Here is a 23388-nt window from a genome sequence, read left to right on the forward strand (position 1 = left end):
ATAAATTATAGGTATTTCAGATTTTGCATTTTTCAGATTTTGAAATATTGCACATACATAATGAGATATCTTGAGAATCAGACTGGTGTTTAATCATGCAATTCATTTATGCTTCACATATACCGTACACAATAACCTGAAGATAATCTTATACAATGTTTTTAATGCAGCTTGTTTTTACTGCAATCTGTCGCCTGAGGTGAGGTATGGAATTTTCCACTTCTGGCAATATGTTGACACTCCAGAAGTTTCAGATATTAGAGTACTCCAAATTTCAGATTTTGGGGTAATGAATGTTCAAACTAAGCAGTCTATATCATGTTGATTTTGTATCCCTGAAACTATACCATCTGAGATTAATTGAAGACATGATTATTGGCACTGATATGCTCCTTCATAGTAATCTGATTTTTGTTAGTCATTCTGGCATTTCCCACTTAGTATACAAAGTGTGAAAGTGAGCAATAATTTAACTGCAGGATACTGGCCAATTGTTAAGGCACTAGTAATGAAACTAGATCCTAAGTAACCTCTTAGGAAATACACCAAATAGCAGAAGGACAGAAGAATAGAAGTGTTTTTATTATTAAGTAAGAATTTCCCACATGTTGAAAAAAATGCTTGTAGCTGGGCATGGTGGTGCACACCTGTAATTCCAGGGACTTGTGACACTGAGGCAGGAGGCCACAAGTTCAGGTCCAGCCTTAGCAACTTAGTACGACTATAAGCAACTTAGCAAGATCCTCTCTCAAAATAAAAAATAAAAAGATCTGGGGATGTGAGTCAGTGGTTGAACATCCCAGGGTTCAATCCCTGGGATCAAACAAAGAAAAAAAGAAAAAAAAATGCTGTGGTTCAATCTTTCAAACAAAGTTCTTATACTTATCAGTTATATAAACAAATGAATTCCCTGTTTTGATTAAACGTCTTTAAGTTGGAATACTGTTGCCTGTAACTGGGGAGAACTGAATAATCCCCATGCTAGTGATAGGAGCAGGGTGCTGTGACTGGCTCAACTTACATCTCTCCTCCTACCTCAGGGGAGGAGAAAGACACTGCTGTAGGGTAATAGCCACTCAGGTCGACATAAAATGCAAGGAAGGCTTTTCCCTAAAGGAACAGGGGCCACTGTTAGTAGAAGATAACAAAGAAAGGCAAGGCAGGCAGATACAGTCAACTACCATCTTAAGAATCCTCTAGCTAACCCTATTTTCTGCAGGTTACATTAATCACAGGGTGTTATTCTTATCACTATGACAACTGCTGAGAAGAGAACGATTTACAACTAGAAAAGAAATAAAAAGATTATTAGAAAAAACCTCTCATGAGAAAATGTATTTAATATAAAATCTGAGGGATAAACATGAAGCAAGACAAATTAAGAGTCTGGAGTTGAAGGAACAATATAGATAAAGCCTCATAACTCTAAAAGAATTTGGAAAACTCTGTTCTAATTCATCTGCAAATATTAGCAAGATAACAATAACCAATAACAAAGTGGAACAGTTTTAATAACATACTATAATTTTAAGAAAAAAAAGAATAAGAAATGGCCACATTCATCCTACCAAAAAAAAAAAAAAGTTGGAAAGTTGCATTTTTAAAGAAAAAAAGAAGACCCAAAGAAACCCAAATGAACTAAGTTCCACAAAGCAAGGAACTCTTTACAAGAAGAAATGTCTTACCACTGCTCTCATACCTGGCAGAGCAGAAGGAGGAAGATAAATCTACCAAAGTTTTAATAGACCAAATTCTAATGCACTTTAAACAGCTTCATGTGGCATTCACAACAGATTGCAGTCTAAAGATGCTCCAGCCACAGAGTAAGGCTCCAACTACCCACTGTGTCTTCTCCATGAGTCTTCATTGAGTTCTCAGGAGTCCAGGAGTCATACATCAAAAGCAGGGCAGAAGAGAGCTCACAGAGATGTTCCTCCTGGGTTTAATATACAATGAATCACACATACTCACATTACAGGTGATTTTTTTTATACAATAAGATTTACTTATATTATTTAGAATTATATGTAATTTACATACATAATTATATGTAATATACATATAACACTATATAATGTAGTATATCCACCTGTAGCACATATACACATATATAAATATATGATTTTTTAAAAAACACTTATCTACAGCAAAGACTAGCAATGAATATGGTATTTGTAATATATATAGTAGTAAAATCTAAAATGACAAGAATTCAAAGTGTAAGGAGTATAGAAGGAATTATTCTGTTTTAAGGTTCTTACATGGTTCCTTGAAATAGATAACATTTTAATAGTTCATCCCATAAACTCTAAAACAATTATGTAAGACAAATTTAACACAAAGAATCATAAAGATAATGCATAAGACAAAACAGAACACAAACACAAATGCAATTCACTTGAGAGAAGACTAGAAGGAGGAAGAGTAGAATAAAGAACAAATGGATTAAATATAAAACAAACATCAACATGGGAGACTTACAGGCAACTCTATCAATAATTACACTAGATGTAAATGAACTAAACATACCTATTAAAAGACAGAAATTATTAGGTTGGATTAACCAATCAAGACAAATTTATGCTGCTTATAAAGAAATATCATTGTTATGAAGCTCAGACTAGTTGAAAGTAAAATCATGGCAGAAGGTATAAGCATGTGGTGGGTAATCTCCAGAGAAGGCTGCCATCCATTCCTACCTGCCTGGACAAGCATGCTGCTCCTCACATCAAAAGCTGCAATCCAATTCCCCTCTCTTTGAACCTAGGCTGGCTTTTGAGGCTCGTTTAATGAGCAGAGTACATCAGGCATGCCATTCTGGAGCCTCTGAGGCTACTTTATCATACACCTTGCAGTTTCTGCCCAAGATTCTTAGAATGCCTGCTCTTTGGATGCTGCTTTTGAGAAAGCAAACACCATGCAGTGAGAAGTCTCGGTCCTCCTCTGTGGAATGAGCAAAAGTAGAGAAGGGGTAGAAAGTTACTGTGATGAAATCCCTTTACATGGACAGAAACACTTGGAATAGAAGTTTTTCTGCATAAAATTTCCTATGATTTTTTTTTTTTTTTTTTTTTTTTTTGCAATGCGTTGTACTTAACCATGAAGTGTATGGTCACATGGGGATGGAGAGGAGCAGGTGAGCATGGGGGTACATCAGGACAGCTCTTCATGACATCATTCCCACAATACCACTGCTTCAGCTATACTCCTGAGACAATTAAGGAGAAATAGAAGTTTTTTCCCCACTGGAATGTTCTAAAATGAGTTTGAGTAATGAAGTAATTAAAATAACTTCAGGGACCCTCTGCATCCAAAGCTAAAAATCCATTCACTATCCAATATCCCACCCTAAATAATGTCCAGGGGTGTTTTTTAACAGAATATATGAGAGCTTCAGCAATGAGATTAAGTGGAAACATTAAAATATCCCATAAAATGCATACAGATATTCAATAATAAAATGTCAACAATGCAGAACTTGTTCAAATTTTAATAAAAATACACCCCCATTATCATATTAAAATTCAAAGACATAACATACCAAATATAAGTGCAAATCAAAGTTTGCCCTTTGCAAGTTAAAGTCCAAGGCATGAAAGTTAAAGATCAGTTTTTCTTGTCCTACCCAGTTCATGATCTATAGTCAGGAATTCTCAAAGTTCAAAATCCATCCTTCCTAATTGAGGGTTTTTTTTTTTTTCATGTTTCTAAAAGGAATTTCCTGATGCCTCAGTAACACTAAGGTTCTATCAGTAGCTTCATTCTGGGTTGTCTCTCCTTGGGATGGATGTAGTTCCTTTTGCACATCAATAAAAGTATTAGTTCAGTGCCAGTTTTCTATATGCATCCATTTCCTAAGATCCTGAACAATTCATTATAACACATAAGATTACTCCAGCCCTGGCTCTACAACCACTAAATTGAGAAAATAAGACAAACTCCAGATTTGGGTATAATTACTGCAGGAAAAGAAAATTCAGAAAACCTAGTTCTAAGGGTTGCCAGAGCCCATCCAGAAAAGAATCAATTATGTCTGAAGGGAAGAGAATAGATGGAAAAATCCTTGGTTCAGCATCACTACCAAGTTGATGCTTATTTTCTGGAATACACAAGCTATGAACTTAACATCAACTGGGTGAAGTCTCCCAGCAACATATTAATATTGGCTGCATTCATTCACCATTTCTGTGGGTGATCTCTCTTAACTTGCTGTCTCATTTCTCAGAGTGGCATTTGAGATATTGCAGCCTTGTTGCAAAGCTTAGAAATGTGAAATGATGGAAACCCAGTCGGTAGCTGTTCTTTCAGCTGCACACATTTTCCATCCAATGTATTTAACTTCCGAGTTTACATATTTTTAGTTCCTGGAACTCAGATGCTGCTTGCAGGTTAGCCCTCTGTGGCAATGAAGATTACACAGTGTCTTGGAGAAAGCCTTTGTCAGCTTCTGTTGCACCTCTGCCTCTTGTATTAGAAGTGCCTAGGGAAAAATTAGACCTATGCATTGAGTATATTCAGCTAGTTGGACCCTCTACCTCACACCATATATAAAAGTTAACTAAAATGAATCAAAGATCCAAATGTAAAAGCTAAAACTAAATGCTACCTGAAAGAAGCCAAACATCAAAGACCACATGTTGTGTGATTTAATTCATATGAAATACTCAGAATAATCAAATCCATAGACACAGAAAATGGATTAGTGCTTCCCATAGGGATGGGATGGAGGGTCATGGAGAGTGATTGTTAATATATACAGAGTTTAGAAATGATAAAAATGCTCTGAAATTAGTGGTAATGCTTGCATAATCTTATGGATATATTAAAATACACCAGATTCTACACTTAAAAGGGGTGAGTTTTATGATGCATGAATACCCTTAAATATTTTTTTAACTTTTAATCATCTGGGGGGGGGGGCGGCTATCTGAGATTGAACTCAGAGGTGCTTAACCACGGAGAAACATCCCCATCCCTATTTTATATTTTATTTAGAGACAGGATCTCACTGAGTTGCTTAGCACCTTGCTTTTGCTGAGGCTGGCTTTGAACTCGGGATCCTCCCACCTCAGGTTCCCAGGTAGCTGGAATTACAGGCATATGCCACCATGCCAGGCTTAAACATATTTTTTAATGAAAACTGTTGCAGTACTTAAGAATCCTCTGCCCTCAGGGCCTAATGAGGAACAATATTATTATCCCATCGTCAAGATGCCATTTTTCCTTTACCCACTGGCATATTCTCATGGAAGTAGTTACATTAGATTTTGCACCATCACTCCAAAACTTAGCAGTTTAGAGTAGCAGCCATTTATTTAGTTCCAGATCCTGCAGGTTGGCATGTTGAAAGAGACTCACCTTGAGTTCTTCTCATTTTGGATCGGTACATGTGTCTGCAGTCAGCTTTGGGGCTAAGACAACCTCAGCCTTAGTCAGGGTGGGTCATCTTTGAGAGAGAAAGGGAGAGGGAGAGAGAGAGAAAGAGAGTTCTCAAAGGAAGTCAAACAATGTCATTTCCACTACATTCAATTGGACAAAGCAAATAACAACACCAGCTGTGATTCAAGAGAAGGCATTCAAAATTTTCAGTTTGCTAAGAAGAACTACAAAGTCTTATTGCAAAGGCTATAGATTCAGGATATTGGGCATTTTGTAATCTACCATCTCCTAGAGCAAAATTCCAAGACAACAGCTAGAGAACAAGAAGCACACATCAGACAAGGAGGATGAAAGATTTCAGAGAGGAAATGTCTAAGATAAAAACAAGTAAAAACTGATAAATTGATATATTAGACCAGATTGAAAGGAATTTTAAAATTTCTTCAGAATGTACTAGCATGTATTATAGGATCATGGAAAATAATTCCTTTAGGAGTCAGGTGAGTGATATAATTATGTGAAGTGGGAAGAAATGATCTGGGGAGTATATGTCCAGCTTAAAATAATCAAATTCTTAGCTTTGGGGAAAATAAAAAGGATTTCAAATATATTAAATATAATATATAGACTTCATGGTGTATGTGATCATATTTACATAATTGCCTACTTACACATAGTCATAATAACATAAACACTGAATATTAACAACCAGAAATATGATATAGTTGGGTGTAATGGCACTTGCCTATAATCCCAGCAGCTCAGGAGGCAGAGGAAGGAGGATCCAAAGTTCAAAGCCAGCCTTAGCAATTTATCAAGACCCTAAGCAACTAATTCAGTGAGACCCTATCTCTAAAAAAATAAAATAAAATAATAGGAGACATGGCTCAGTGGTCGAGTGCCCCTGAGTTCAATCCTTGGTGACCCCCACCCCCCAAAATGTGATATAACTGTAATGATAGAATAAAGTAGGGAGAGGTGTATGTTAGGATCAGGAAATGAGGTGAAAGGGGATCAAACTCCAAAGATCATCCAGGAATGATGGCTCACATCTGTAAATGAAGCAATTCAAGAGGCTGAGATAGGAGGACCACAGGTTCAAAATCAGCTTCCGAAATTTAGCAAGACTATGCAACTTAACAAGACTTTGTTTCAAAATAAAAATAGAAAGGGCTGGGTACTCTTGGTAAAGCACTCCTGGGTTAAATCCTCAGTACCCGCCCTCCTCCAAAATTTCCAAAGATCAATAGAAACCTCAATGCATCTCAAATATTGCTGATAAAAACTTAAAGACAAGTCTCTGATTTATTGAGAAATCCCAATGTGCAAGCTAAAAGGAAAAAACAGGAATATTAAACTAGGTAGTAATTGTTGGAGACTTAGGTTGTCCTGTACATTATATTAGTAGAGACTGTATTTGTCTAAAAATAAAATTATTTGAAGAAATCTAGACAAACTATCACAAAACTTAATTCAAAGAATGTGCTAATTTCACTTAAATGTAGGGAAAGCAGTTTTAAGATTTCCAATCACAAATAAAAGAAAAATCTTTGTGACTGACTTTAAAAGAGTAGTTAATGAATCCATAAGATGATAGTAAATGATTTTGAAACAGTAAAGTTTATTGGGAAAGTTTCTGAAATTCGTGACCATTTGCTCAAAGTGACTCTAACTATGAGCATGTGTTTAAAGTCATTACCTTTAATGACTTTAAGAAATCCTGCTCCTACTTTACAATACATTTGGTAACTCTGACTAAACTAGGGCCTGCTATTTTAGGGGCAAGTTTAAACTTCATACAGAGAAAATTAATATGTGTTAAAGTACACAAAATCTACAATAATAGAACATGAAGGCAAACACATTCTGGAATGATGACATAATCTTTTCATCCTCTGGTTTGGGTCCAGGTACTTAGTTTTAGCTTGGAGGCTTTATAATTTTTATAAAATAAGATTACCTATAAATCTTCCTTGTCAGAAAACCAACAGTAATTGACGGTGTTTTTGTATCTTGGATTCCTTGAAGCAATTCTCTTTCATTTTCTGTATTTTGAAAACCACATACCGGGATTTCTCCTGGAGGCCAATTAGATTGATGTATTGGCTAGTGAGGATGGGTAACCTCTAGAACAAGGAACTGGCCAGAGCCATTGTTCCCACGGGTGCACTTACCAGGCACACCTGAGTCTCATTCAAGCCTTCACCATGTAATGCCCTCATTTAAAGCAGAGCTTGTGGGTAATAAACAAAATGTACCTCAGTGGTAAAACCACACTGTCCTGTTGAGCAGGCCACATCTTAAGGGGCACTGGGAAACCAAACATCTGTTTTGTGATTTTTAAGGCCAATGACAAGGAATTAATTTCTGGCCTTGGTATCCCTTCTCTCATTTCCAAATTCTAGATAAAGAAAAATGTGTATATTTGGGTGTTGTGGGGGAGCAGGTAATCAGACCATTTTAATAGTTCTAAATTACCTTGTTAAGGGGTAGATAGATATTCTACAGAAACAAAATGACTATCAATTTGAAGATGAAAGATATGCTTTTACTTTCTTAATTGTATTGAATGGACATCTATTGGGTATCTCTACTTTCTGAAGAGGCCTTATCTAGACCCCATTGAGTTTTTTAAGATAAGCAGTTTGCAGGCCTGGACCTGAAGATCTTACACTTTCATCATAGAATTTAGGATTTAATGGATACAATCTTGTAGCTTGTAGGCAAATTTGGTACACTGCTTTGTTGAGTTTTGTAATTTGAATGTTTTATGTCATGCCTTTTCCAGTTAATGTTCTGGGAACTTACATCTGACAACTTCCCAAAGCTATGTTACCCATTTAACTCCTGAAGCAATAGAGTTTGCAACACTGATGTAAACAACTGAGGCCACTACACAAACCCATGGAATAAATGCAGAGACAAGATGTTATAGAGGGAAACACATTTTTAATCCAAAAGAGATTCACATATGAATTCTGGTTCTGCCACTTGATATCTACATGATCTTAAGCAAGTTATGACATATTCTTCTTAGGGTTTTATTTTACTAACCTGTAAATGGAGCTATAAACACTAAATCACAATGTAGGGACACTACACAAGATTTCTGATTGTCACAAGATCTGTTACACTGTGAAGTCCTTATATAATTGGACACCTGTCCTATCCCCCCCCTGCTACAGATGCCTAAGAGACCTCAGAAGAAGAATCCATTAATCTGTCTGGGTGACCAGGAAAACTTCACTAAAGCAAGTGGTCATTTGAATTAGGCCATGAACCATGGAAAGGATTTCAATGGATAAGGAGGGGATGTAGGGCTTTCTAGGTTTGAGGTCTCATGTTGGGTAGGTGGGGAGCAAGGTCACTTGATGAGGGTTCTGTGGGAAGGGATGGCAGGGACCATCTCCTGAGAGTAAGCAAGGAGCAGGCTGGAGCAGGCTGTGCTGTTCGCCACTGGCTGTCCCATGTCCCCAATGTATGATAGAATGCACAGTTGGTTGTATTTATACAGTCTAAGTTGGAGTCAAGTAATTCACAGATCCTTGGAGCTGAGATCTGGAATATAAGGGCTTAGAAGGCCATTCATGAAAGACAAACTTAAAAGGAAAGATTAGGCACCAGGGACTAATCCTAGAGTTGTGAGCACAGGCATATACTTCTTGAGAACAAACTCAGATGCCATATCTTATTCAAATGATCTCTCCTGAGGTTCAGTGACAGGAATTTATGTTTTACATATTTTCAGAATTGTGAGAATATGTCTATTAAGTCCTTCTGAGCACTCTGTAACTTCTACAGAAAGTGCCAACCACCTGACATGAAGGAGAATTAGATACCAAAATGGTTATAAGGGTGGATGACCCAGTTGTTCTGCTTAGTGTCTGGAGAAGTCATGATTTGTACAGTGAGTGGGAACAGAGAATCCTGTGGGGCCAGGTAAGTTGCTCCTTCCAGCTCTCATTCTGAAGCAGGAGATGAACATGTTTGTGAACATGAAGGCATTTGATCAGTGCTCTCATGATCTGGGTATGAACTTGGAGCAAGTGACTGAAATTAGGAAGATCAGTACTGCAAAGAGACGAAAATCTTCCTTTGTGAGGAGGGTTGTGGAAGTCATCATGAAGGGAGGGAAGGTGAAGTTCAAGACATAGAGCACAGCTTGTAAGAAAGCACATGCACCATCAGGACTACAGGAGCCAGAGGAGGAGAAATCTAAAATGAAATCTGGCACAAGAATATTGAGAGGATGATAAGAGTTAGAAGTAAGAGACTCTCTCCACCAGTGGCCATGGTTACTGTTTCAGGATGCTTGACATCCCACAGACTGGGCAGCACCAAGCCCCTGACCTGACCCCAGCACTGGCACTTTTGCCCCTATGTGGTAATACATCCAGTTTTCAAATACACACAAGAAACCTTGAAAGCAGAAATATGTATGCACACATCCATCCAATGCAATAACTAGTTTCTACTCTGTGAGTTTTGGCAAAACTCTAGTCATGCAGAATGCCAAGAAATGGGGGGATTCTGTTCTTCTGAAAAACTTATCATGAACATTCCTGAGACTTTTTCCCAAGGCTCAAGTCAAGGTATTAAACCATTCTACTCAGATAATCATGGGAGAATGCAGAATGGGGAGAATCGAGGAGAATGTATACAAAAGTCTATAGCACTGATAATCCAGACTGATAAAGCTGTCAAACTTGACTATCTTATGGCTAGGAATCTGGGGTCAGCCCTGCACTTAGTGTCACCCTACTGAAGCAGCAAACTCCCATCACTCCACCACTTCAGAAGTTCACTGCATTCTCCCTTAAGTACTAAGCCTTGGGTCTCCATGGGTAGGTGGTTTTATCATGATAGGTTAGGGAAAATGATGGATTCCCGGAAATCCCTCAGGAAGCAGGAATGTGTTGTGATGTGTGTGTGTGTGTGTGTGTGTGTGTGTGTGTGTGAGAGAGAGAGAGAGAGAGAGAGAGAGAGAGAGAGAAAGAAACATGACTATCCTGTAAATTTTACAGGCATGGTTGATATCACTTAGAATGTGATATATATAAAATCACAGTGCTACCTGGTGTAATATATCAGGGTGGTGATGGTGATGATATATATATACACACATACACACACACATGGAGAGAGAGAGAGAGAGATAGATAGATAGATAAAGATATCTATCCATGGAATGTAGTCATTGGTACTCACTGAAAAATAGGCAGCTAGATCTCATGGAAAGTAAAACTTATTCTCTTCAAGGAATGCACGATATATATATTGAGGGTTTTCTTGGGCTGAACTGTCAGACTCTAATACAAATGATAATCTCCCCTGATTCTTTGTGGCTTAAAGATACACTCATGAAAGCTTCATATAAATATTCAAATTTTCAGGATCTCTTCTAAAATGAAGATGTGAAAACAAAGGTTCTTCATTCCAACATGAAAACAATCCACAGGACCTGAATAAAAACTTACACCTGTATGTTCTCTCCAATCCCTACAAATGTGTTCTACTCCTCCGTGTGTTTCATGGACCACTTCCCTCATTTGTGTTTGTTTTTTGTCTATCTTAATTAAAGAAATAGCAAATACAGAGGATCTGCCCTGATCAAAGCAGGAGAGGTATAAAGTATATATTACTTAACAGAATATATACTAAGTTATGGGGATAGAAGGCAAGGTTGGGATATGATGGAGAGAGCTGTGAAAACCATCCTAAGCTATTAGATGTGTTCTTTAGGTAATGTTAAGAAAGCTTCCACCTAAGAGTTAGGTAAAATGTAAACTTCTTAAAAAATATGATTCCAGAAGCAATGTGAAGGACACAATATTAAAGTTAAAGAGTAGAAGTTAGGAGGTTATTTTGGAGGAACACACCCAAGAAAAACATGTGAGTATGACCTAGAGCCTTACCCATGATGCTGGAGGAGGAGGAAGAAAGACTGCAGAGAACTGAGAGATGGAATCTACCAAGCTTAGTAGGCAATGGTCTGGATGTAAGTAAGGAAATTAAGATGATTCTACCTTCAGTGTGTGGAAGAAGAACATTAAACCATGAGATGAATTCACAGGGTGCTGAATGCAAGGAAGGATGATTTTCAGTTGGTTATTCTAAATTGAAGGAATCAACTAGTCCTTTAACATGAAAACATCCACCAAATGGAGCTCAGGGAAGAAAGACTTAAATATAAGGACTTGGATATCCTCAATAGAGAGGTGATATTTGAAGCTAAGGATGAGGTAAGATGGTCCAGGACGAGGACAAGAGGGGCAGCAGACCCTTCTGGAAGAGAATACTTTCAGAGATGGTGATAGAAGAAGTTCCAACAGGTGAGACTAAGACCCTTGTCCTCTGGCATTGGGTCTAATTTGCCCAGGGGTAAGCACTGGTTGAGGTCAGGGTTGGGCAGAGTAAGAACATGGGGGTATTTGTCCTTCTGTGCCTGATTTATTTCACTTAACATAATGTCCTCCAGGTTCATCCATATTGTAGCAAATGAAAGGGTTCCATTTTTTGTACCTGAATAGTATTCCATTATATACATGTGCCACATTTTCTTTAGCCATTCATCCATTCATTGGCACCTAGCTTGATTCCATAGCATGTCTATTGTGAACAGTGCTGCAATAAACACAAGAGTCTTGCCCCATCTTTGTCCCTTCATTATGCCCTTTTCAATTACTCAGTGTGAATGTGCCATCTGCTTCCAGATAGAATCCTACTGACTCAGAGGTAAGTCCCTTAGGGTGCAATATACTGGAAGCCCTGGTAGAAGAGTTGAATGCTGCAGACTGCAGAATAAAGATTGGAAAGAAGCAGAATTTAGCTCTCTCTCTCTCTCTCTCTCCAGAACATTGGTGTAAACAGGAGTCATATTGCAGGGTTTAACAGCTAAAATGAATTGCTAAAGGAAATTGAGGCAGTGAGTAAAAACTATTGCTTCAAAAAAGTTTGTGCTGTATGGGGCAGAGTGGGGAAAGAGATAGGACATCAGTCTGAAACAGAACTCATCTATGCTTTTAAAGTTAAGAGACATGGAAATAGCACCATAAAACTGCCTTTTTTTTTTTTTTTTTTTTGGTCAGTTGCCTTATTGTCACATGATCCAAACAGCCTCTTTAAATTAGCAAATCACTTTCTCCCCGGAATTTTAATATGACAGAAAGGTTGCAAATATGACCAAGAGACAACTAAAGATGAAATATTGAGTTCAGGCTTACCTCTCTAAGTCATTCCAGTTATTAATCATTTATAGGACACCATAAGCCACCTCCAGGAAAATGATGACTCTTTATTGCTTGTTAAAAATATTTACATTTTCCTCCACCAGCTGTATATAAGGAATTGATATTTTCTGAATTGCTAAGTCAATAACATCTTCCTTGAGCCATCAAAGGATTTGATAAACCAGCAAAACACAAGAGCCTCTGCTGCAAATAAGTGGGAGGCACTCGGGCTGTCAGGCAATTAAGTGGACCTGAATCAGCTGATGTAATTAAGCCTCTTACTGCATAATTATCTTTATTTTAAATGTGTCTTTTGATGAAACATCTGTTCCCTGCTCCAGATATGAAAAGAGGGACCCATGCTCATGAAGAAAACAGAGCTTGTGAGGCACTCACACATGCTGCCCGGGCTGCTCAGATTCAAGGCAACAAATGTTGTCATTTGTTCCATCTTCGCAGGCAAGAGGCAGGTGTCCTTACGTCCTCAGTCTGCGTTCGCCTGACCTCCGAGCTCAGAGCAGCTGCCTGGAGTCCTGTTACATAAAGCAACCAAGGGGACAGCTCAGAGGCTGGGGTACATCTATCTATGTGGGCCAGTGCTTTGGCCATCTGCAAAGAACAATCAGATGTGCTCAGCAAGCCTAGCTCGGATTCTAAGGGTCAGCAGGATTCCCGAGGCTACTTGCCTCCTGGCAGCAGGACATAACCTTCTTCCTTTAACCAAAGATAAATAGGATTAGTCAAATCAGAGCTTGTTAAAGGCAAGTCAGTAATACTTTAATTTTGGTGTAGTGTTTTGTCTTTTCTCAATTCTGTAGGCCCCAAACTCTTGCTTGTCAAATCCCCATGTTTGTCTGAAGGATTCTGGATCGCACTAATGGACAGGAGAGTCACAGGCTTTGGTGAGAAAGAGAACTGCTTTTCTACTCTGGTGCTGCCCCTTGTGGGGTAGGTGAACCATGGTTGTCTTCCAACGTTACTTGTTCAACTCTAAATTGAAAGTAATGACACCTACTAGGTAGGATGCCTGTGAGAATTAGAAGGCGGACAGAGGTCCTGGGAGAGTGCCTTGGATATATTAGCCAATCTGAATGAACTAATGTTCTTTCCCCCCTTTCTCTGACCCACCTTCTTTACTGCCCATGCAGAGGCCTAAAGACCTGTTTCTTAATAAACAGTGAGAAATCAGCTAACAAGATTCTCACCAGCACCACCTCTATCCACAGAGTCCTGCAGTTTGGAGGGCAAGAATTCAGACCATGAGGATGAGTGTTTACTGGAACCAACAGCAATCTAGAGCAGCCAGAGGAAGGAACAGCGTCTTTGGTGAACCGAGGTCATGCCCCGGATCCCAGGGACAGCTTCCCTGGCGCATAATGAAGAGAGTTTTTATCTTGAAATTCTATGTTCTATATTTTAGGTCGATCACTCCCTTTTTATCTATATCCTTCAAATTATTAATACCATTCATATTGGATCAATTTTTGGCATGCTAAGATATTGAACCAATGCCCTGATCTCCTTCTTTCTTGTATCAACCTATTGAAATATACATATAATTCATCTATGTGATATGAATGATTCAATGGCTTTTACCATTTTCACAGAGGTTTACATTCATCAGCACAGTCAATTCTAGGTGGTTTTCACCACCTCCACAAGAAACGCTACCATCACTTCCCACTCCGTTCTCCTTCTGCCCTAGACAGCTACTAATCTGTTTTATGTCTCTAGAATTTGTCTTCACAGAACATTTCATATAAATGGAATCAAACAATATGTGGGCTTTTGGTGTCTGCTTTCTTTCACTTAGTATAATATTTTCCAAGTCCATTAATTTTTAGTTTTAGGGGCCAGGGCTGGGGCTCAGTGGTAGCGCACTTGCCTGGCATGTGTGAGGCACTGGGTTCAATTCTCAGCACCACATATAAATAAAAAATAAATAAATAAAAGAAAGATCTATCAACAATTAAAAACTTAAAAAAAATTTAGTTTTATTAGGCTTTATTCCTTTTTATGGTCAAATAATATTCCATTGTATGGGTATACCACATTTTACTTATCCATTCATGATTTTATGGGCATTTAGTTGTTCCCTCTTTTTTTTTTTTTTAGCTATTATGAACAATGCTGCTATGATAATTTATGTCAAGATTTTACATGAACACATATTTTCAATTTTCTTGTGTATATACTTAAAGGTGGAATTGTTGGGCTATATGGAAATTCTACTTTTAGCATTTTTCCCCTGTGGTGCTAGGGATCTAACTCAGGGCCTCATGCATGCTAGGCAGGCACTCTATCAATGAGTATTTCCCACCCACCCCAACATTATTTTGAGCTTTTGGGGGAACTCCCAGACTATTTTTCAAAGTGGCTGTATCATTCTAAATTTCCAGGAAGATTCTAATTTTTTCACATCTTGCCAACACTTGCTGTTATCTGTCCTTTGGTGTGCAGCCATTATAGGGTCACAAAATGGTATTTTCTTAAGGTTTTGATTTGCACATCCCTGGTAGAAAACTATCTTAGTCTATTATGGAAAACATTTCAATGACTCCCACTAGAAGCCTTGTCCTGAGAATATGTTTTTCTGGCTGCTTTGTGCCTTCAAGATGACTAATAGCCAATACAGAATGTACAGCAGTAAGACAGCTACTAAAGGTCCTTTTTTGGCCACACCTTTATGGGAACATGTAGCACATCATTCTCCAATGGGGGAAAAATTCATCAGGGATAACTTGGTCATCTCAAAGCAAGGGCATTAGGAAGGTAGACATCACATAAACTAACTAGGAAAAGTTGAAATCCAATTCCATAATCGACTTACTATTTAATACCAAGCTTTAATACACTATCACCAGTGATGTATTTATATGCCACTTATGTGGAAGCAGGGACAGAGAAACTAAATGGCATCAAAAGAACACAGTATGAGCCTGCTTCTAACTTTTTTAAAGGATTTTAAAAAGTCAGTAACATTAGGCTTAATTTTTCATAAGATGGAAAAAAACATCTTCCCTGTGGGGTTATTATGAGGATTAAGATAAAGTTGTTGAGTCTACTTTATAACTTACAAAGTATTATGTCAATTACTATTATCTGGTACTTATTAATAATCAAATTGCTCACATTTATTAAAAATGTGTCCTATGGTGGGGCTGAACTTCAAATCTGTCAAATTTGGTGTCTTTATGGGACTTAGATAAAGATACAAGATACCCCAACTTTGTGTAACATTTTATATTTGCACATTATTTTATAAGCTTTGTAACCATCAGTGGCAGCAACTCTGGCTGAAATCACAAATGGGCCAAAATGCTTCTATATACCCCACACGTTGAAGCACAATGCAGCTAGGAGAAATCATACTCAGTGTCCCAACTATGTAGACAGGGGAAGTGACAGGCATATCATTTTGGTATGAAGCAGACTGCCCAAAATAGCAACCTGAGGGAAAATCCAAAGTAAAATGGGATTGGGACACCTCACAAACTCATCTCACCAAGACAGCATGTGTTCACCCTACAAAAGTGTGAGTGTGGCCATGCATGAACATTTAACTTTATCACCTGGGCTGTCACACACAGCTACATTGAACTGGAGGTTTGGTTGGGCAGAAAGATCTAAAAAAACTTCATTCTTGTGTCCGGCTGCCCACCAACCTATTAGAGGGGCAGAGCCCGTTTTGTTGGTTTTTTGTGTTTGCTTGTTTGTTTGTTTTTGACATCCTTCAGTAGTCTAAACTATTGGTGGATTTGTTTGAGGGGGGCGTTGTGTGTGTGTGTGTGTGTAAAAGCAGTAGACACACAGTATCACTTCTGATCACTTCTGCTACTTTCAGAGTCAAAGGCAGTCCCCAGGTCAGCTCAGAGGCAACAGGTTGAGGAATAGACTCTACTTCCTGGTGTCACAAGACATCATATTTCATATTTAATCTACTCTGCCACTACACAGGAGTCTTGCATTACTTACAAAAATGCCGTGAGCTTACTGAAACATGATGAGGTCAACTATTGCTCTTTTAGATAAAGAAACTCAGTCTCCAGCTTAAAATCACATTTATGAGACAGAGCCAGATTTGAGTCCAGGTCTTTCTGACTCCTGCTATTGACTGTATAAATACAAATCTTACTGGTTATGATCAAAGCTCCTGTAGAAATTGTTCTTTCCTCTACATACATCAGGACACAAACAAATGATTTCCTTCAAGCGTATTTTTCCAAGAGATTCTGTTTCCCTTTTAGAAGATTTTAATGTCATCTGCCTGATTTCCAATTTTGCCCTTCCTCAAAGGTCTATTTTCCTCTATAGAAATGGAATTTCATTCAGGCCAAATTCAGTCACAGAATCATGTTGGAAATTTCAGAGAAAACATGAATAGTCCCTATTTTCCTGAGAATTTATTTATTTTTTTCCAGGCTAATGGAGGAGAAGCAGAAGTTGTAGAGATAGGGCAGTCATTTAGCCCCTTAGTTTTAATTTTCAATCTTTTATATATATTCAAATATATTTTTCTCCCCCTTTGAAGTAGGTATTCAAAGTAGTAACTTAAAGGTGAGGAGGAAGACCAGAGAAAACAGGTCCCCATCTCTGTAAGAAGGTAGAAAGAAGAATAGATGAAGATTATAAGCTCAGATTCATTTGAGCTCTACAAATGACTAGCTATTTGATCTTAGGCAAATCATTTCAACAAGCCCCAATTTTCTCATTTCTTAAATGAGAGGATGGAGTTGGATACCCTCTCAGCTCTAACATTATTTGATTCTAGTGCCAGAGCATGATTTTATCATATTCGCCACACATTTTTTTATTCCAAAACACACTGACATCATGCTAAATTAGGTTGACTCATGTTCCCCATGTAAACAATTGTGGCGATTGCCAAAATTTTCTAACAAACAGAAAACAAGTGTGTTTCAAGTTATTTCCTTTAATTCTCTGATCATATCTTTTCATGTATTGAAAAACTGCAAGGTATTTCTGTACGTTGTTCTTTATGTGATTCATTAGATCTCACCAAAAATATCTCACAGGTCCTCTTTCCCACTGAAAGTATCGTCTAAAGCATCATCCAAAGCTGAGCAAAAATATTTGAACAAGATGTCTTGATTCGTATGTGTGTGTGGGGGGTACATCTGTGTTCAAGAAAAAAAAGCAAATGCACAAACTAGATGTTAATCTTTCTGTTTGATAAACCAAAGCATATTGATAAGCTCCTGCCAAATAGTTGAGATGTATTATAAATGAACATAACTTTTGTTGGACAGCATGCCGACTGAGCTGTAGAATATAGCCTGGAGGCACTTATAACAGGATAGAGACACCAGAGGATATAGAGTTCTCAGGGAAAACCACACATGAAATTGTGAAATGTTTTGGAAAGTAAGGATTCCAAGCTATCATCTTCCCAGAAGATCTGATTACTCTCATGTGTTCTGATTTCATAGCAAACACGGGGCCAGTTGACATTTGGGGAGGATTTTTTTTCAAACAAACCATTTGTGGCATCCTTGGAAATAATTCTTGATGGTCATGCATTATGGAAAAGCCTGGTATCATCATTTCTCGAGTTTATATCCACTGAATTTCTTTGGTAAAAAGAAAACTTGAGTAAAGACACAAGCTCATACACTGTTCTTTGTCACACAAACTGAAAACCACTTAACCTTTACTAAAAGTCCTAACATGAGACAGCTTAGCCTAGTGCAAATGAAGAACTATAAGCTCTGGTCTATTTCCAGTCTTCTTGCATGTCCCACAAGAATCTTATGAATACAGAGTTCTCATCCTCTGTGCAAGCAACTTGATGTTTGAGATCAGCCCAGGAGGACAAGGAACAAGTCTTCCCTGTGGCAACTTTTGTCTCCATTCAAAGGCTACTGGAGCTTATCTTGAGAAGGGAAAAGGAAGAGGATGTAGGTATATTTCTTTGCTAGGAATTTCTCTTGACCTTGCCCCAGCAGTTTGAAACTACTCTTCGTACTTCCTTTTCCCCAGTTTTCTGTAGACTTTGACTTCAAATTTACCATTCTTTCTCCTCTGCCCTTCCATGGTCTCTCTGGCACTATCGCTCCTCTTTTTTATTTGGTCTACAAACGCAGATAACTATAGGGAGCCATGGAAGGATAAACTTTTTCCATTGTACAATAAATAGAAAAGTCAAATTCTATGGGGAAAAACACGGAAGAACTTCAGGTTGGAGCAGAGACTGTAACAAGGTACATGTGGCTCTGTCCTCAGCAAGCTGACCTGTCTTATTTTCCTAGCTGCATTTCAGTCTTCAAGTACCTGTTTTAGTCAACTTTTGCATAATTGTGACCAAACGAACTGAGAAGAACAATTAAAGGAGGAAATCTTTATTTTGGCTCATGGTTTCAGAGAGTCAGTCCATGGTCAGCCTACCTCATAGCTCTGGACCTAAGGTGAGGCAGAACACCATGGTGGAAGGGTGTGGTACAGGAAAGCAGCTCAGGATATGACCGCCAGGAAGCAGAAAGAGAGCTCTGCTCACCAGGGACAAAAGTTCCACCCCCCGGTGACTTCCTTTGTCCAATCACATCCCACTTGCCTACAATTACTATCCAGTTAATCAGTAGTGGATTAATCCACTAATGAGGTTAAGACTCTCATAACCTAATGATTGTACTTCTGAACATTCTTGCATTGTCTCACCCATGAGCTTTGGGAGACACCTCATATCCAACCCATAAGAGTACCCTATTTTCCTGTGACTCACTTTTTATTCAAAACAAAATTACTGTCTCATCTGAAGAAGTGGTGTAGACATATTAGTTGGCACACATCATTCTTGTATTTACGTCTGAGTCATTAGAACATCCAGGCAGTAGACTTTAAAAGGTCATTACATTTTAAAAATTGTCCTTCTCCATAGGAAAAAAAAGAAAAGAAAAGAAATCACTTTTAGGAGGATAGCACATGGGACTGTGCATTAAAACTGAAAGTAGGAGACTTCCTCTACTCCCTGCTTTCCTCTACTGAGATCTAAGCACAGCATATGACTAACAAGAAATCCTCTAGTCACCATCATTATGACTAAGCCCTAAAGAATTTGAGGGACAAGGGATGCAGGATCCCTCTTTCACCCTGCACACAGAAAAAATAAAAATAAAACCCTAATGTTAGGATAGGATCTTTAATGATGGACAGCATGTTTTCTCAGCACACAGGCCCACCAATCTATAGCGGATCCCTGGCCAATCCCCCAATTCAGGCAGTGCCCAAGGAGGCCAACACAGAGTAGCCAAAGCAACTAGATTTCAACAGGGTCACAATGGGTAACAGTGTCAACACCAGTTCCAAACAAGGACTCCTCAGCAGTCTGAGCCAGATCTCAGGCACCCTCTTTTGCTTGAGGTATGGTCTGATTTGGTCTGAGCCATAATTACTCTTATGTGAGGAAGTTGTCAGATGAAACACCAGGAAGAAAAACACAGTATCCTCTTGTTTACGAGGAACAAGGGCTTGCATATATTGGAATATGCAAGTTTTAATCCCAAGTCAAGGATATAGGTATGTTGATTTCAGAATATTGTCTTAGTCTCTTTCAGCTACATAACAGAATACCATAAACTAGGTAGCTTCGAAAATCAAAATTCATTTCTCAAGTTCTAGAAGTTCAGAAGTCCAAGATCAATTACCAGAAGTTTGAGAACCCACTTCCTAGTTCACAATTGGTGTCATCTCACTGTGTCCTCAGGTTGTGGAAGAAGCAACGTTAAGTTTTCTTAATAAGGGCACTATCCTGCTCATGAGGCCCCACCCATATGACTAATCACACCCGTAGGCCTCACCTCCTAATACCATCACTTTGGGTATTATATTTTCAACATATAAGCATAAACATTTAAACCATGGCACAAGGTACAGGGGCTCAGAGTCACTGAATACATATAAATCTTATATCCCAAACTAGGGAAGTAAGGAATACCAACTTTTTTTTTTTTTTTAAAGAGAGAGAGAGAGAGAGAGAGAGAGAGAGAGAGAGAGAGAGAGAGAGAACCTTAATATTTATTTTTTAGTATTTGGTGGACACAACATCTTTGTTTGTATGTGGTGCTGAGGATCGAACCCGGGCCACACGCATGCCAGGCGAGCGCGCTACCGCTTGAGCCACATCCCCAGCCCCAGGAATACCAACTTTCTATCTGTGGATTTTTGGATTGCCCAACATCCATTCTTTTTCTTTCAAGAATGTACTCTTTCCCATCAGACATAGTTAGGTAAAAAGAATTCAGGGACCATGCATGCCCTTTCTTACTCAAGGGACCAGTGTAAGACTCCATTTCATCCAACCAGATACCCAATATTTAAAGCTGAGAATAGAGTAAAGGGGCCTAGAAATGAATGAAGCTCATTTCATCCTCATGAATTGTTGTCACTGAAGTGTCTGGAATATCTTGCTTCTTTGCCTCTGAAGTTGAATAATTTCTTGTCACATCCCCAAAATCTCCATGGCTCCTTGAAGTTTTTTGAGTCTCTGGTATCCTTCCAATGCATTCCTGCTATCCTTAGTTAGCCACAGTTCATTTCTATGGCTTGTAATTAAAGATACGTAACTAATACACACCAATAGTCATACAATGGTCCACGTTTGACAATGCATTTTATTCATTTTGTACCCAAGTTCATTCCCATAACAGTCTGACATTAGTAGACCAGATATTGTTCTCATTTTAAATGAGAGGGGAAAAAAAAAAAAAAAAAAACCCAAACTCAAAGAGTTTAAATAACTTGCCTATGTTCTCACAGCAAGAAAGTGTTCCCAGGCCTGAGTCTTTTGGCTTCACATCTAGGGCTCTTTTCACTGAAGTGAGGTGTGAGTCTCTCATCTGTTCCCCATAAAGCAGCAAAAGGAAGACAAGTTAATTGGAAACACCTACACTATTTGCTAGCATTTATGTGACTAATATTATGAGTCTCTTTCAAGATTTCCCTTTTAGTGTACAGGGATCTAGATGTGAAAACATTCTTTAATATAGTACAGCAATGTTAATGGAGCCAGAGCGAAATAGAGTGACACATTTACATTTGGAAATATTGAAAGTAATGACAAATTGGCTCTGAAGCCACCTATAATTGTTGCCTTTTAGAGGAGGGATACTTAAGTCCATCATAACTGTAAAAGAAAATGCCTTTCGAAAAACAAAAATACACAAGCCTGTTTCCCAAAAGAAGTACTGTTAATAATCAAAAGTTAGGCCTGGCATGAGCAGTAAGTATCTGAGAGTTATTTCTCTGAGTAATTGCTGAGAATTTCAGATTTTTTTTTCTTTACCCATGTAAGGACACATTTTAAAGCATCACCAAAATTTAATTGACCATTGCAGGATTTGTTGAAACCAGTACAAAAGAGAGTATAGGGAAGGGAGGGAATGGAATAGGAAAGACAATGGAATGAATCTGGTATAACTTTCTTATGTACATATATGATGAACACACCACAGTGAATCTCACTTTCATGTACACTCACAAGAAATTAATTAAAAAATAACTATGGGTAAATGAAAGAAAGATCAAAAGAGGGAAGGGAACAGGGTGTAGGGATAGGGAAGGGGAAGGAGAGGTAAAAGGATCTGAATTAGAATATGATATATTCCATATTTGTATAATTATGTCAAAATAGATTCTATCATAACATGTAACTGAAAAGAACTAATTAAAAAATAATAAAAAAGAAATCAGTAATATTTATTTGGAATTTAAAATCACTAAATAAATAATTTGTCTGAAGTCATATTTAAGGTCTTCATCAACTTTTGGTGCAAAAAGAAAATAATTCAGTTTAGAATCATAGCACCTGAGGAATCACCCCAAAGCATAGAATCTACCAACCCCATAACTAAAATATTAAACTTCTATTTCCAGCATTACTCTCAGGCTCATCTCTGGGAGCACATTTTTTTTGGAGGGGGGCGGTTCCAGGTATTGAACTCAGGGACACTAGGCCACTGAACCACATCCCCAGGCCTATTTTGTATTTGATTTAAAGACAGGGTCTCACTGAGTTGCTTAGCACCTCTTTGTTGCTGAGGCTGGATTTGAACTCGCAATGCTCCTGCCTCAGCCTCCCAAGCCGATGAAATTACAGGCGTGCACCACTGCACCCAGCCTTGGAGCAAATATTTTAATGGAAGGGGAGAAAATATACAAGTATGATAGTGCATGCTTTACTATCCTACAATAATTCTCAATTTAGAAGAAAGAGCCTTCATGAAAATACTTGAACTATACCCACTGAATGAACAGACATGAAAGAAGTAGTTCATGAACATGTGAGTTCATACAGATTTAAATTTCTGCTTGTTACCATCTATGCTAGGCCCTCTTATAGTAAAATATACCACATAAATAAAATATATTTTAGAAATTATGGCCATTTCATAACCTTACATGAAAAAACTGGAAGCGTAACTTTTCATTCAAAACTCTGAAGTACTAAAATCTGATGTTATTTTGCACCAGGGAAAACGTGTGGCGGGGGGGGGAGGCTATATATATCTATATGCTAGATAAGTGTCCTAGCACTAAACTATTCCCCCAGCTCTCAAAATAGTTCTTCCAGTGAAGGTTGAACAGAAATGTCCAGACTGCAGGTTAGAAATGATGCCTCTCTTTACTGTGACTTCCTTTAGTGAGTTTTCTTCCTCTAGCTCTGGGATTTGTTAGCACTTTTTTGTTGTTGGTTTCTGTATCTGTCTCCCTATTGCAGAGCAAGCACAGAGTTAATATTTCTACAGTAACAACTATTCTTAATAAG

This window comes from Callospermophilus lateralis, chromosome 5 (genome assembly GCF_048772815.1).
Source record: "Callospermophilus lateralis isolate mCalLat2 chromosome 5, mCalLat2.hap1, whole genome shotgun sequence".
Classification (NCBI taxonomy): domain Eukaryota; kingdom Metazoa; phylum Chordata; class Mammalia; order Rodentia; family Sciuridae; genus Callospermophilus; species Callospermophilus lateralis.